The 15,389-nt window shown below is 38.1% G+C and overlaps 1 long non-coding RNA gene across 1 annotated transcript in view; it reads right to left on the bottom strand.

The window, feature by feature from the left end:
• The window catches only part of LOC133660759 (uncharacterized), a 36,927-nt gene extending 31,519 nt beyond the window's left edge, over window positions 1–5,408 (bottom strand). The window contains exon 1 of the long non-coding RNA XR_009827884.1: window positions 5,272–5,408. This is a non-coding gene — a long non-coding RNA (uncharacterized LOC133660759). The remainder of the gene's footprint in view (window positions 1–5,271) is intronic.
• Between the last annotated feature and the right edge of the window lie 9,981 nt (window positions 5,409–15,389).

Below are 15,389 nucleotides of genomic sequence, written 5' to 3'. Positions count from 1 at the left end.
ATGATTTATGGCTTTAAGAAAAATACAAACATTAGTAAATACTAAAAACAATACTTTAGCTTAAAGTACACAGATAAGACATGCAGCAGGTAATACACACATTGTTAAAGATACAATTAAATAGTAGGAATCTGTTACAAAATTCAGTCATTTTACTTGCATTAGTTTACGCTTTGTGGGCGATTTGTACTACGCTAATAATTGGCAACAAGCCAACCAGCTGTGTGCCCTATCTACGTATTTGTAAGGGCACAGCGAGGGAGTTAGTTAACTATAAATTTAAACTCCTTGTGCAGGTATGAATGCTTGTCATTTAAATGTTTACCTACGTTTGAAGCAATGGTGGTTATAATGTGATGCCATTTTTGGGAGGCCATGTTTGAATAGGTTTGAAGCCCAAATACTTACATATTGCGCTTCACACACTCTCTTTATTAACAAGTAGATTTGCAGTTTTTTTTGCCATACTTCCTCTCCACACTGTTTCTGCTTGTATGCACTTTGTGTTTGCGTGTCAACACTCTCAAATTTATGTGCCTCAGCTCTATACTTCACCTCCGCACGGCAGCATGCAGATGAAAAAAATGTAGGCAGTATTAGTATAACCCTAATGATGTGTAATATATATATATATATATATATATATATATATATATTAGGGCTGCAACAACTAATCGATTAAATCGATTAAAATCGATTACCAAAATAGTTGGCGATTAATTTAGTCGTCGATTCGTTGGAACTATGCTATGCGCATGCGCGGAGGCTTTTTTTAATTTAAAAAAAAAATGTTTTGGTTATTTTTTTTATTTATATATATATTTTTTTATAAACCTTTATTTATAAACTGCAATATTTACAAACAGCTGAGAAACAATAATCAAAATAAGTACAAAAACAGTACAAAACAGCGCCAGAGCGGCGGTTAGGCTACATCTCATGAGGTGGCGTAAGCTAGCCAATGATGTGTCATGTGCAGCTCACGTGACGACGGCGTCTCCTTTGCTGGAAAAATTCGAAAAATGGCGCAGGAAAACATGACCGATAGTTTAGCGGAGAAACATCTTGAGGTTATTGCTTCAATGGAGAAAATTGTACGACCTAAGTCGTCAAAAGTGTGGGAACACTTTACTTTAAAAACTTCAAAGAAGAGCGTTTCCAACAAAATGGCACGGAAGTACAACATTGCTTCAGAAGCACCTGAAGAAGAAACATGTTGGAGCCATGGATAAAGGGAAGAACTCACGGTACGTAACTTTTTAAGTCCATAGTGGCAACAAGCATTCATGAGTTCAGCTTTTTTGTAAGTAACTTTAACGTTATGCCTTTGTTGCAACGCGGGGCTGATAATGTGTCTCCGGCACATTTGACTCCGTTTTGAGAGACAAAACGCATGGTTACCAATTTGGAAATAAACGTAACGGACAGAAATATCTCAGGTTGGTTTCATAATGGATCAATGTAGCCGGGCTGATAAAGCTATATAAATATATTTAGATTTGAGTGACGCTTTAGTATAACTAAACGTTATGAAGGTGCTGGAATATTTCATGCTATTATTCAGAGGCAGCCTAAAATGAATCCTTTATTATTCACAACAGAAACGTGTACAATATCTGATTCAGTTCTGATGAGTTACATTTCTGTGTTATTATTGGTGTTTGCTGCACCCCCAATGTCCACAACATGGTGCCAGTATGCTGTTTTTTTCAATAAAATACTGGAAAGGATAGAAATGTAGTTTGTCTCTTTTATCCGATTATTAATCGATTAATCGAAGTAATAATCGACAGATTAATCGATTATCAAATTAATCGTTAGTTGCAGCCCTAATATATATATATATATATATATATATATATATATATATATATATATATATATATATATATATATATATATATATATATATATATATATATATACACATATATATATATATACATACATACATACATATATATATATATATACATACATACATATATATATACATACATACATACATACATACATGTATATACATATACATATATATACATATATATATATATATATATATATATATATATATATATATATATATATATATATATATATATATATATATATATATATATATATATATATATATATATATATATATATATATATATATATATGATTTTTGAACGTGCAAGGACGGGAGTGGAAGAAGTGTCAAAAGATGGCGCTAACTGTTTTAATGACATTCAGACTTTACTTAAATCAACAACGGAGCAGCATCTCCTCATCCGTGGCTCACTAGTGCAACAACGCCGGAAATGTGTCCGGTGAAAAACCGTCCAACCGGAACTTTCTAATAACTAAAGTTCCGTGGGTGAATAACGTAAACTCACTACACCCGTATGTTTTTAGCACTTCCATAGCGAGTTATAAGTTAGAACTTTACACTACTTTGTATTAGAAATGGCAACAGCAGAGGATGAATGTCCCGTAACAAGAAGGTAGTGAAAAAGAAGAAGCTTATAGACTATGGCATCGGCACGGACTACAGTGGCGGACGTGCACACATTTTCAGGAATTATGCAGATCTCAAATACACATCATCAGGTACCAGAAGGTAAGAAACTTTGATTTTGCATAATATTGTGCAACCAAACGCCAGATAGTATGTCTGCTAATGGTTGCCATTTTGTGGTCTTTATACACACACACACCATAGTAATACTTGCATCTCTGACTACGGTAGCCGTAATGGGCCGACAATCCATCAAGCGGTGCGGCTTCAAAGTCATACTAAAACATTTTGACAGATTTTTTAATGAGGCCTTGTGTAATATTCTTTATTTTCAATGGAACATTTAAAGTTTTGGTGTTGTTTACTGCCGTCATATTGCAGTCTACACGTATCTCTTATGTGTGACTACCATTTACTGGTCACACTTGTCATTACACCATGTATCAAATAAAATAGCTTTGAGGTCGGTAAGCACAAGCAAAATTATTCCGTACATTAGGCGCACCGGGTTATAAAACACACTGTGGATTTTTTGAGAAAATGAAAGAATTTTAAGTGCGCTTTATAGACCGAAAAATACAGCAATCTAAACCAGTGTTTTTCAACCTTTTTTGAGCCGAGGCACATCTTTTTCATTGAAAAAATCCGGAGGCACACCACCAGCAGAAATCATTACAAAAACGAAACTCAGTTGACAGTAAAAAGTCGTCGTCGCAATTGTTGGATATGATTTTAAACCATAACCAAGCATGCATCAATATAGCTCTTGTCTCAAAGTAGGTGTACTTTCACGACCTGTCACATCACGCCCTGACTTATTTTGAGTTTTTTGCTGTTTTCCTGTGTAGTGTTTTAGTTCTTGTCTTGTGCTCCTATTTTGGTGGCTTTTCCTGTTTTGTTGGTATTCTCCTGTAGCAGTTTCATATCTTCCTTAAACGCTATTCCCCGCATCTACTTAGTTTTAGCAATCGAGACTTTTGAAGTTGTTTTTAAGCTTCCTTTGTGGGGACATTGATTGTCATGTCATGTTCGGATGTACATTGTGGACGCCGTCTTGGCTCCACAGTAAGTCTTTGCTGTCGTCCAGCATTCTGTTTTTGTTTACTTTGTTGCCAGTTCGGTTTTAGTTTCGTTCTGCATAGCCTTCCCTAAGCTTCAATGCCTTTTCTTAGGGGCACTCACCTTTTGTTTATTTTTGGTTTAAGCATTAGATACGACGACAAACCCTTGTCGTCTCACACGACGTGTTCCCGACATCTACAAAGCAATTAGCTCCCGGCTGCCACCTACTGATATGGAAGAGTATTACACGGTTATGCTGCCGAGCTGTAGACAGGTCCGACACTCAACCACGGCACATAATTTGCAGATTATGATTAGTGGTTGGCAAAAAATATTTTTAACCCAAATAGACAAGGCAAGGCAAGGCAACTTTATTTGTATAGCACTTTTCATACACAAGGCAGACTCAAAGTGCTTCACAGACAACAAAGTGAAATGAAAGAAAATAAAAGCAAAATTAAAATGCAGACAATAAAAATAAAAACAGTGCGGACGTTAAAAGTTAAAAGATTAAAAGATTTAGCTGAAAGCTAAGGTGAACATAAAAGTTTTCAGTCTAGTTTTAAAAGTAGTCAGTGTTGGAGAAAGTCTGACATCTTCAGGAAGTTTATTCCAGCTATTTGTTGCATAGTGACTGAATGATGCTCTCCCTTGATTTGAGTTTACTCTGGGAACCGCTAACAGATTGGTCTCAGAAGATCTTAGTGATCTAGAGGGCTTATATAGTGGGAGCATATCAGTGATATACTTCGGCCCTAGACCATGTAGTGATTTATATGTGAGCAGGAGGATTTTGAAATCAATTCTCTGATGTACAAGGAGCCAATGTAAGGATTTAAGAATTGGTGTAATGTGCTCACATTTTTTGGTCTTTGTTAGAACTCTAGCAGCAGCGTTCTGAACAAGCTGTAGCTGCCTGACAGTTTTTTTGGGAAGACCTGCAAGGAGACCATTACAATAGTCTAGCCTACTGGTAATAAAGGCATGTACAAGTTTTTCTAAGTCTTGAGCTGACATGAGCTCTCTAAGTCTTGTTACATTTTTTGAGGTGATAGTAGGCCGATTTTGTTACTGATTTGATGTGACTGTCGAAATGGAAAAAAATGGAAAAAATTAGATTAAAAAAAAATCTTTGGCCTGCAGTGCCAACGTAGTCTAGGTGTATTTTTTATTTTACCTGTGATAATTATGCACTTTCAGCCCAATCAGTAACATCACATCAACAAGCACCTTGTGGGTTGTTATTAGCCAGAGGTGAACTAAGAACAAAACTTCATGACTTAGACTAAAATGACAGATACACCTTGCAAAAATTACTCCCACGCAAGTAAGATTAGCTTGGTCAAAATATGACTTCAGTAAAAGTACTCCCTTTTGAAAGCTAAATACAACAAGGCTCTGGCTGTTGTGCTACATTAAACATCAATATGCCTATGCTATGCTAACATCAGCTAAAAGCTCAGAAAAAAAAACTATTTGAGGGCAATTAAGTTCCAGCACCTAAATGGGCAAATATTAAAAAACATGCAAAGACTTGAAGAGCAGCACACATCTTTAGTAAGTCCATGAAAACATTAGACTTTCACAAATAAACTTTTCTTAGCTTGAAGCTAACGTTAGCCACTTCAAACTATGACAGTGTTATTCCAATGGACATGGAAGCAAAACAGTACAAAAAGTAGCATTTAGTGGTACAGATATTGTCTTACCTTTGCTGTTTTCTGTTAATTCTTTGTTTATTTTATGAACAAAGTCACGTTTTTTAAATTGTAGTCCTTTATTTGGGGTTACACTGAAATAGTTTCAACCAAAAATATTAAAACCAAGAATTCCTGTAACTTCCTCTTCCGGATTTCTGACAAATCCTATTGGCTAATTTGGACAATTGGAGGCGGAAACTTGTTTCTATTGGCTGTAAGCGTTCTAATGATATGCCACTTATTCAAATAGACTTTTGCATATGGAGCACAGCCAGCATGTTTATGGGGACGTGTCATTTGTGCCAAAATGTGGTATTTACTGTCTGTGTTCAAATGATTGTGTTAACTTTAGTCACGGAGCCATATGGTGGTAGTTGACGGAGACGACAGGCGATGTGCAAATGAGACGGTCCTTTTATTAGGGACGGACGCAAGGCAAAACAAAGAGCACTAGTTTGGACAAGACGAAGCGAAAACTTGTAGTGTACACACACACACACACACACACACACACACACACACACACACACACACACACACACACACACACACACACACACACAGCTCCTAATTAGACAGGTCAACAGTAGAGTCTGCAATCATTAAACAGGGGGCAGGTGTGAAGATCAGCAGTCAAGCCAGAGGTAAAGTGAGAGGAGAGGAAAACAGGAAGTGAAACAAAAAAATAAGAGCGCTGGACAGGAAATGTTAGAAAACACAGAAAAATAAAGAGTCAAAACTTGGTTAAATACAAATATGCTTTAGACTAATTAATTCAGTTTTGTTTTTGTTTTTTTTGCCAAATTGAGCTTTAGAATGTTGCTTTCTTTTATTTTATTAGCAACAGGCTTTGCACAAATGTTGATTTGAGGATGTTTTTTTTATTTTTTCATAATTTTAATGCTCTGTATATTTATCCATAGTTTTTCTTTACCCATTGTCCCCAAATAAATGTACAGTGTCTCTTGGATCACAGTGTTTTCACAGGATTGGTTTAAAAAATGTAAATAAGTAAAATGTTCGTTAATAAATAAATCGGTCCCTCCAGGATTCAAATTTTTGTGATGGCCGCGGTCTAAAATGCCTGAATTTACGTTAGCTTTTTCAGGAATTTGCAGCAAAAGTTGTAATGATCCCCCGGGAAGAGCTGGACGAAGTGGCTGGGGAGAGGGAAGTCTGGGCTTCCCTGCTTAGGCTGCTGCCCCCGCGACCCGACCTCGGATAAGCGGAAGAAGATGAATGGATGAATGGAGTTGTAATGTTTCGAGGCTTCTTTTTTTCAATAACATTGAATCCACCTATGTTTTTGTTATCAATGTTTTAAGTGTTCCTTGTAACATTGAGCTAAAAAAACAACAACCAAAAATGGAAAACAAATACTGTACTATATTGATGTTCTACTTGTTTTATACTAATAAATAATTATAATGATCTTCAGCTGTAACTTTTGTTGGTAAATAAGAGACGATGAGAGATTATCATCACACTTCAACATCTCTGTAATTTAAATGAGAATATGTTTACATTTTTCCTTTCTCCTGATAAATAAAGGTTGAATAAATATATAAATACATGTTAACTAGGAAGTTAAATGTTTGTGTACCACATTACCCAGAAGGCTTAGCGCCGTAGACAGGAAGTGGGTCAGGATGTAGATCTGTGCATGCTATGCAGGAGGAAGAAAACTGTGCAGCTGAACCAATTAAGAGTTAACATATTGTTACACATTGCTCTTCATGCTTTGTCTACACAAGAAACAAACATAAATGTTGATGAGACAGTTGATGTGCGCGTTTGAGCGCTGCTCAGAAACAAATTTCATTGGTCAAAATGACTCCATTAGTCAAAATGTGTGGGGAAGTTGCGGGCATTAGACAAAGTTTTTGCATAATTACTGGGAATTGGATGAATTTGCGTGAATTTGCACAATATTGACATCGCAAATTCTTGGAGGAACTGATCAATTAAAATGTACCGTATTTTCCGGACCATAGGGCGCACCGGATTATAAGGCGCACTAGTTTTTTTCTAAATGTAAAACACTTCCTTGTGGTCTACATAACATGTAATGGTGGTTCTTTGGTCAAAATATTGCATAGATTATGTTTTAATAAGCTATGCAACATTTTGTGAGCGGTCTTATTTACGTGGCTCACCTTTGGCAGCGTCTTCTCCACGTCATCTTTGTTGTAGCGGTGTAGCGTGCAAGGACGGGAGTGGAAGAAGTGTCAAAAGATGGAGCTAACTGTTTTAATGACATTCAGACTTTACTTAAATCAATAACGGAGCAGCATCTCTTCATCCGGAAACAACACCAGTTCGACCGGAATTCTCTAATAACTAAAGTTCCTTGGGTGAATAATGTAAACTCACTACACCGGTATGTTTTAGTGCTTTCATGGCGAGTTTACTGACAGATATAAGTAAGAACTTTACACTACTTTATATTAGAAATGGCAACAGCGGAGGATGAATGTCCCATAACAAGAAGATAGAGAAAAAGAAGAAGCTTATCGACTACGGTGTCGTCACGGACTACAAAGGCGGACACATGCAATTTTTCAGGATTTATGTAGATCCCAAATACAGATCAGCAGATACCAGAAGGTAAGGAAAGTTTATTTTGCATAATAACACACACACACACACACACACACACACACACACACACACACACACACACACACACACACACACACACACACACACACTCTCTCTCTCTCTTTCATTTGTTATCTTGTTGAGACCTCCGAAAAATGCCTACCTCTTTAGGACTACCCTTTCTAGATATGTAAGCATTTGTATTTACAACAATAATAATATATACATACTATGCAAATATTTAAAAAAGCTTATTGTGAAAAATTAGTTGGAATTTCACAAGAAAAAGGTCGCAATTTCACAAGAATTTTTTTTTTTTTGGCAGTATTATAATAAAAGTTGTAATTGTACTCAACGCAAGTCAAAATTTTACAAGAAAAACTGAGCATTTGTGCAATATGATAAAAGTTAGAAATGTACTCAACAGTCGCAATTTTACTAGAAAAGCTTAAAATTTGGGCAATTTTATGAAAAAAGTTGTAATTTTATTCGACAAAAGTCATAATTTTATAAGAAAACCTTCAAATGTGGGCAATATCACAATAATAATCGGAATTTTACTTGGCAAGATTATGACAAAAGTCATAATTTTACTAAAAAAATGTCACGATTTTACAAGAACAACAAAAACATTGGCAATATTGTGATAAAAGTCAGAATTTTATATGACAAATGTCACCATTTTGCATTAAAAAGTAATAATTTTACATAAAAAAGTAATCATTTTACGAGAAAATATTGCAATTTACAGAAACAGAAAGAATATGAGAAATAGTTCCCAAATTTACAAGAAAAAAGTCGACACATTGTGAGAAAAAGACTGCTTTAAGTTATATTTTTTATTTTGTTTGTAATTGGTTTTTAATCTTGATTATTTATTTCAAGTTATTACAGTGTGTCTATATATACGTGTTTATTTATTTATTTTTATTAATTGTGGCCAAAGGGGGCACATTTCAATTTCTTACACACACTTGTTATTTCATATGTTGACCAGAGGGGGAGCACTTTTAAAACCGATACAGTCAATTTGAAAAATCCCTCCTTTTTGGGACCACCGTAATTGTGATAGATTTCACCACCGGGGGTGCAAATGAGATATTTTCTATTAAATGCAATGGCTTTCTGTATGGGGACCATGATTTATGTCCTTGTTCACCGGTCCTCATATGGAAGGTAGTTTTCCTTGTTGATGTCTCAAGAAGGGTAGGGATACAGGAACACACACACACACATACACACACGCATCCCAAACTCCGAGAGGTCTCACATTCAGACATACTGTGAAGTGGAAGCAGCTCTTCCTGGTGACATTGATATTACTCTTTTTATCGTCTTATTAATCCCTTTGTTCACAATTTCATGGACACTTTGATCCACGGTGTTCTTTTCACAACCTTTGGACGCTAACTTGGGAATCCTGAAACCCAAAACCCTCTGCTGCTTCCTGTCTGTTTTGCAACCCTGATCCTCCTCATTACGGGTTTAAAAGGAAGCGAGAGAGGAAAAAAAACCACAAAGCTGCATCCTCGTAGTCTTGATAGACTGTTAGTTACTATAGCTCAGGGGTCGGCAACCCAAAACGTCGGAAGAGCCGTATTGGACCAAAAATACAAAAAACTAATCTGTCTGGAGCCGCAAAAAATTAAAAGCCTTATATCAGAATAGTTTTTATTGCCATTGTTTGAGAACGGGTTCACAAACTAGGAATTTTTCTTGGTGCATAGGTATTATAATGAAGGCAACACATTACATAAGTGTCTATATTAGCTATATTAGCCTACTATCAAAATGGCTGTGTGTCGCAAATCTTCATTGACAGAAATGTTGAAATGTAATATTTATAGATGTGTGTGTCCAAGTTAAGGCTGTCTTCTTCTAATAGATTTATTACAATCTTTGGCAAGCTAGGTAATGTTTGCTGTGGTCTGGAACAACATGGCACACAATGGAGGTCGATAGTTACCTTGCCACTAATAAACTCATGTACAAATTCCAATCCGGCTTCAGAACTAACCACTCCACTGACACATGCCTTCTCTATCTGACCGACCACATCAAACATGAGGTGGACGCGGGCAAATACTGCGGCATGGTCATGCTGGACCTTCAGAAGGCCTTTGACACCGTTAACCACGCTATACTGTTGGGTAAGCTCAGAGCAATCGGATTTAACAAAACCTCATGGAGCTGGATGGGGGGGAGGGAGCAGGTGGTAGAGGTGAACAGCACCGTGTCCCCCCCCCTCTCGGTGAGCTGTGGAGTCCCCCAAGGCAGTATATTGGGACCTTTACTGTTCCTAATATACATAAACGACATGTCATCGGCATGTGACTGTGAATTGTTTTTGTTTGCGGATGACTCTGCCTTGCTGGTATCCGGCAAGGACAAGTCACAGGTGGAGAAAATCCTCAGTGCTGAGCTCTGTAGAACTTGCACCTGGCTCGCTGACAACAAGCTATCCATCCACTTGGGTAAAACAGAATCCATCCTGTTTGGGTCCCACATCAAACTTAAGAAAGTCAATGACTTCACCATAAAAGTAGGTGACATTGTTATCACCAGGAAAGATGAGGTCACCTACCTAGGTTCCATTCTAGAGGCTAACCTTTCCTGTGATAAAATGGCAACCAAGGTAATCAAAAAGGTTAACCAACGAACGAGATTTCTCTACAGAATTTCCTCTCTGGTCAACAAAAGCACCTTGAGGATTCTGGCGGGAACTCTCGTTCAACCCTTTTTCGATTACGCATGCACCTCCTGGTACCCTAGCACCTCCAAAACCCTCAAATCTAAACTCCAAACATCTCAAAACAAGCTAGTCAGGTTACTTCTAGACCTCCACCCCAGATCCCACCTCACTCCTACCCACTTCTCTAAAGTGGGCTGGCTCAAGGTGGAGGACAGAGTTAAACAACTTGCACTGAGCCTAGTCTATAAAATCCGCTACACCTCCCTGATACCGAAGTACATGTCAATATTACATGACCGCCATAACCACAACACCAGGGGGTGCTCCACTAACCACGTTAAACCCAGATTCCGAACTAACAAAGGTCTTAACTCATTCTCTTTCTATGCCACATCAATGTGGAATGCGCTCCCAACAGGTATAAAAGAAAGGGCATCTCTATCCTCCTTCAAAACCGCAATAAAAGTTCACCTCCAGGCAGCTACAACCCTAAACTAACACCCTTCCCGGATTGCTAATAATCAAATGTAAACAATCAAATGCAGATACTTTTTCTTATGCCTTCTGATCTCTCTCTCTCTCTCTCTCTCTCTCTCTCTCTCTCTCTCACTCTCTCTCTCTCTCTCTCTCTATGTCCATAGCCCCCCCCCTCCACACCCCTGATTGTAAATAATGTAAATAATTCAATGTGATTATCTTGTGTGATGACTGTATTATGATGATAGTATATATGATAGTATATATCTGTATCATGAATCAATTTAAGTGGACCCCGACTTAAACAAGTTGAAAAACTTATTTGGGTGTTACCATTTAGTGGTCAATTGTACGGAATTTGTACTTCACTGTGCAACCTACTAATAAAAGTCTCAATCAATCAATCAAAAACAAACAACTATGAGAAATGCAGTCAATATTACGTACAGATAAAGTGTCGTGAGACATGCAAAGCTAAATTATATACAAAGAGGATAAAAGTAAAGGATATTAAATGAGCTCAAATATACCTACACACGAGGCATAATGATGCAATATGTACATACAGCTAGCCTAAATAGCATGTTAGCATCGATTAGCTCGCAGACATGGAAGATTTTCTTCAGCCTGCGACACAGTCATTTTGATAGTAGGCTATTATAGCTAATATATTGCCGACCCCTGACTTAGTCGAATGAGCCTTGATCATTTTTATCTGTGTTGTTAGTTGAACTTCAGCTACAAGCGTCCGATACTTGAAGTATCCGATCGTCTATCAAGTCCTCCTGAAAGTAAAGATGGCGGGCGGTACGTGCGTGTTAGCTCGGCGGGGTCATCTGCAAAGCATCCGCTGGTTATTTGTCAATGGAATTGCCAGAACGGACATAAGTGGAGTGCCTTACAAAACAAATGAGTCGGCAAGTTAACCTCAAGGAACCCCGATTTGATACGCACCATCTCGGGGGGGAAGGGGACCCAGGTCTCAAGCACAGGTGACGCCCACAACTGGTTCCAGACGATGTTACTTTCATTTTTATCTGCCATCCTTGGCCTTTGTGCGTGCTCTGTAATGTCTTTGTTTGGTGTCGCGTTCAGCAAAATCTGCGAGACCCTGCATGGTTTAGTGCACATGAGGGTCAGATGAAGACCAAACAGAGTGCAGGTCATTGAATGCATCACAAGCGGACTGTTGGAAGACACTTTGCCTCCCAAGACTAGATAGGACAGATCTAGCCTGAGGGGGATGGTGCTGGGATCTAAGTGTTTACCCTGTAAGGTAGTAAGGTGGCATACCCCAACACCATTTTAAAAGATTTGATATTGTTTAATAATAAACAAAAACCAAGTTTATTTATTTGTTTTTTGTCTTTTGATGGATTCCTTGCTTTCTTGTGTTATTTACTTTCTACTTCCACAATCTCACATGTTTTTTGTCTCTCTTTTTTATCCTTCTCCTGCTCTGTAGTTATAAAAACAATTGTACTCAGCGGCGTCGAAGTGGGGGGTAAGTAAGGTAGTTGCATCGGGGGCTCCTGGGCTTTTGTAAAATACTTGTTTTCATGCCATTTAAATATATAAAAAAAGACGTCATATCTGTAAATATAACATTAATATAGCGGTTGAATAATCAGGTTACTTAAATCAAATTAAAAACGTCTAATAGTAGTGTGTTGTAACACGTGCAGAATGTGGCTTGGTATTGTCTTGCTGTAATAAGCAGGGGCGTCCATGATAACGTTGCTTGGATGGCAACATATGTTGCTCCAAAACCTTGTATGTACCTGTCAGCATTAATGGCGCCTTCACAGATGTGTAAGTTACCCATACCTTGGGCACTAATACACCCCCATACCATCACAGATGCTGGCTTTTCAACTTTGTGCCTAAAACAACCCGGATGTTTGTTTTTCTCTTTAGTACGGAGGACACAACGTCCAGTTTCCAAAAACAATTTGAAATGTGGACTCGTCAGACCACAGAACACTTTTCAACTTTGCATCAGTCCATCTTAGATGAGCTCGGGCCCAGCGAAGCCGGCGGCGTTTCTGGGTGTTGTTGATAAATGGCTTTCGCTTTGCATAGTAGAGTTTTAACTTGCACTTACAGATGTAGCGACGAAATGTAGTTACTGACAGTGGTTTTCTGAAGTGTTCCTGAGCCCATGGGGTGATATCCTTTACACACTGATGTCGCTTTTTAATGCAGTACCGCCTGAGTGCTCGAAGGTCCCTAATATCATCGCTTACGTGCAGTGATTTCTGAAATGACTGAAAACATGTTTTATATTCTAGTTTCTTCAAAATAGCCACCCTTTGCTCAGATTACTGCTTTGAACACTCTTGGTATTCTCTGGATGAGCTTCAAGCACACCTGTGAAGTGAAAACCCTTTCAGGTGACTACCTCTTGAAGCTCATTGAGAGAATGCCAAGAGTGTGCAAAGCAGTAATCAGAGCAAAGGGTGGCTATTTTGAAGAAAGTAGAATATAAAACATGTTTTCAGTTATTTCACCTTTTTTTGTTAAGTACATAACTCCACATGTGTTCATTCATAGCTTTGATGCCCTCAGTGACAATCTACAATGTAAATAGTCATGAATAATAAAGAAAATGCATTAATTGAGGTGTGTCCAAACTTTTGGCCTGGACTGTATGTTATGAAATATGTGTGTTATGAATATAGAAAACTTGCTTAAATAGTATTTTGAGTTGAACAACAAATGGAACTGTGTGAATAGGGGACAGATATACAGTCGTGGTCGAAAGTTTACATATACTTGTAAAGAACATAATGTCATGGCTGTCTTGAGTTTCCAATACTTTCTACAACTCTTATTTTTTTGTGACAGAGTGATTGGAGCACATACTTGTTGGTCACAAAAAAACATTCATGAAGTTTGGTTCTTTTATAAATTTATTATGGGTCTACTGAAAATGTGAGCAAATCTGCTGGGTCAAAAGTATACATACAGCAATGTTAATATTTGCTTACATGTCCCTTGGCAAGTTTCACTGGAATAAGGCGCTTTTGGTAGCTATCCATAAGGCCTTTAATCCCATGAACACCATCCCTACCGTCAAGCATGGTGGTGGTAGTATTATGCTCTGGGCCTGTTTTGCTGCCAACGGAACTGGTGCTTTACAGAGAGTAAATGGGACAATGAAGAAGGAGGATTACCTCCAAATTCTTCAGGACAACCTCAAATCAGGTTGGGTCTTGGGCGCAGTTGGGTGTTCCAACAGGACAATGACCCCAAACCCACGTCAAAAGTGGTAAAGGAATGGCTAAATCGGGCTAGAATTAAGGTTTTAGAATGGCCTTCCCAAAGTCCTGACTTAAACGTGTGGACAATGCTGAAGAAACAAATCCATGTCAGAAAACCAACATATTTAGCTGAACTGCACCAATTTTGTAAAGAGAAGTGGTCAAAAATTCAACCAGAAGCTTGTGGATGGCTACCAAATGCACCTTATTGCAGTGAAACTTGCCAAGGGACATGTAAGCAAATATTAACATTGCTGTATGTATACTTTTGACCCAGCAGATTTGCTCACATTTTCAATAGACCTTAAAGGCCTACTGAAATGAATTTTTTTTATTTAAACGGGGATAGCAGATCTATTCTATGTGTCATACTTGATCATTTCGCGATATTGCCATATTTTTGCTGAAAGGATTTAGTATAGAAAATCGACGGTAAAGATTGCAACTTTTGGTCTCTGATAAAAAAAAAGGCTTGCCCCTACCGGAAGTAGCGTGACGTAGTCAATTGAACATATACGCAAAGTTCCCTATTGTTTACAATGATGGCCGCCAGAAGTGAGAGAGATTCGGACCGAGAAAGCGACGATTTCCCCATTAATTTGAGCGAGGATGAAAGATTTGTGGATGAGGAAAGTGCAAGTGAAGGACTAGTGGGGAGTTGAAGCGATTCAAATAGGGAAGATGCTGTGAGAGCCGGGGGTGACCTGATATTCAGCTGGGAATGACTACAACAGTAAATAAACACAAGACATATATATACTCTATTAGCCACAACACAACCAGGCTTATATTTAATATGCCACAAATTAATCCCGCTTAAAAACACCTAGGTGTTTGTTATGCTAGCTCCTAGCTCCTAGCTACTAGCTCGAGCTAGTTATAGCAAGCGATCAAATGTTTGGAAGCGTACTCACGGTATCGCGTCTGCGTCTGTGTATCCAAATCAAAGTCCTCCTGGTAAGAGTCTCTGTTGTCCGAGTTCTTCGATCTTGACTGCATCTTTCGGGAATGTAAACAATGAAACACCGACTGTGTTGTGTTGCCCGACTTCCCTCGCAAAATACTCCGCTTCGCACCGACAACTTTCTTCTTTG

This window comes from Entelurus aequoreus, linkage group LG11, assembly GCF_033978785.1.
Source record: "Entelurus aequoreus isolate RoL-2023_Sb linkage group LG11, RoL_Eaeq_v1.1, whole genome shotgun sequence".
Classification (NCBI taxonomy): Eukaryota; Metazoa; Chordata; class Actinopteri; order Syngnathiformes; family Syngnathidae; genus Entelurus; species Entelurus aequoreus.
This window is presented reverse-complemented; position numbering and strand designations above follow the sequence as displayed.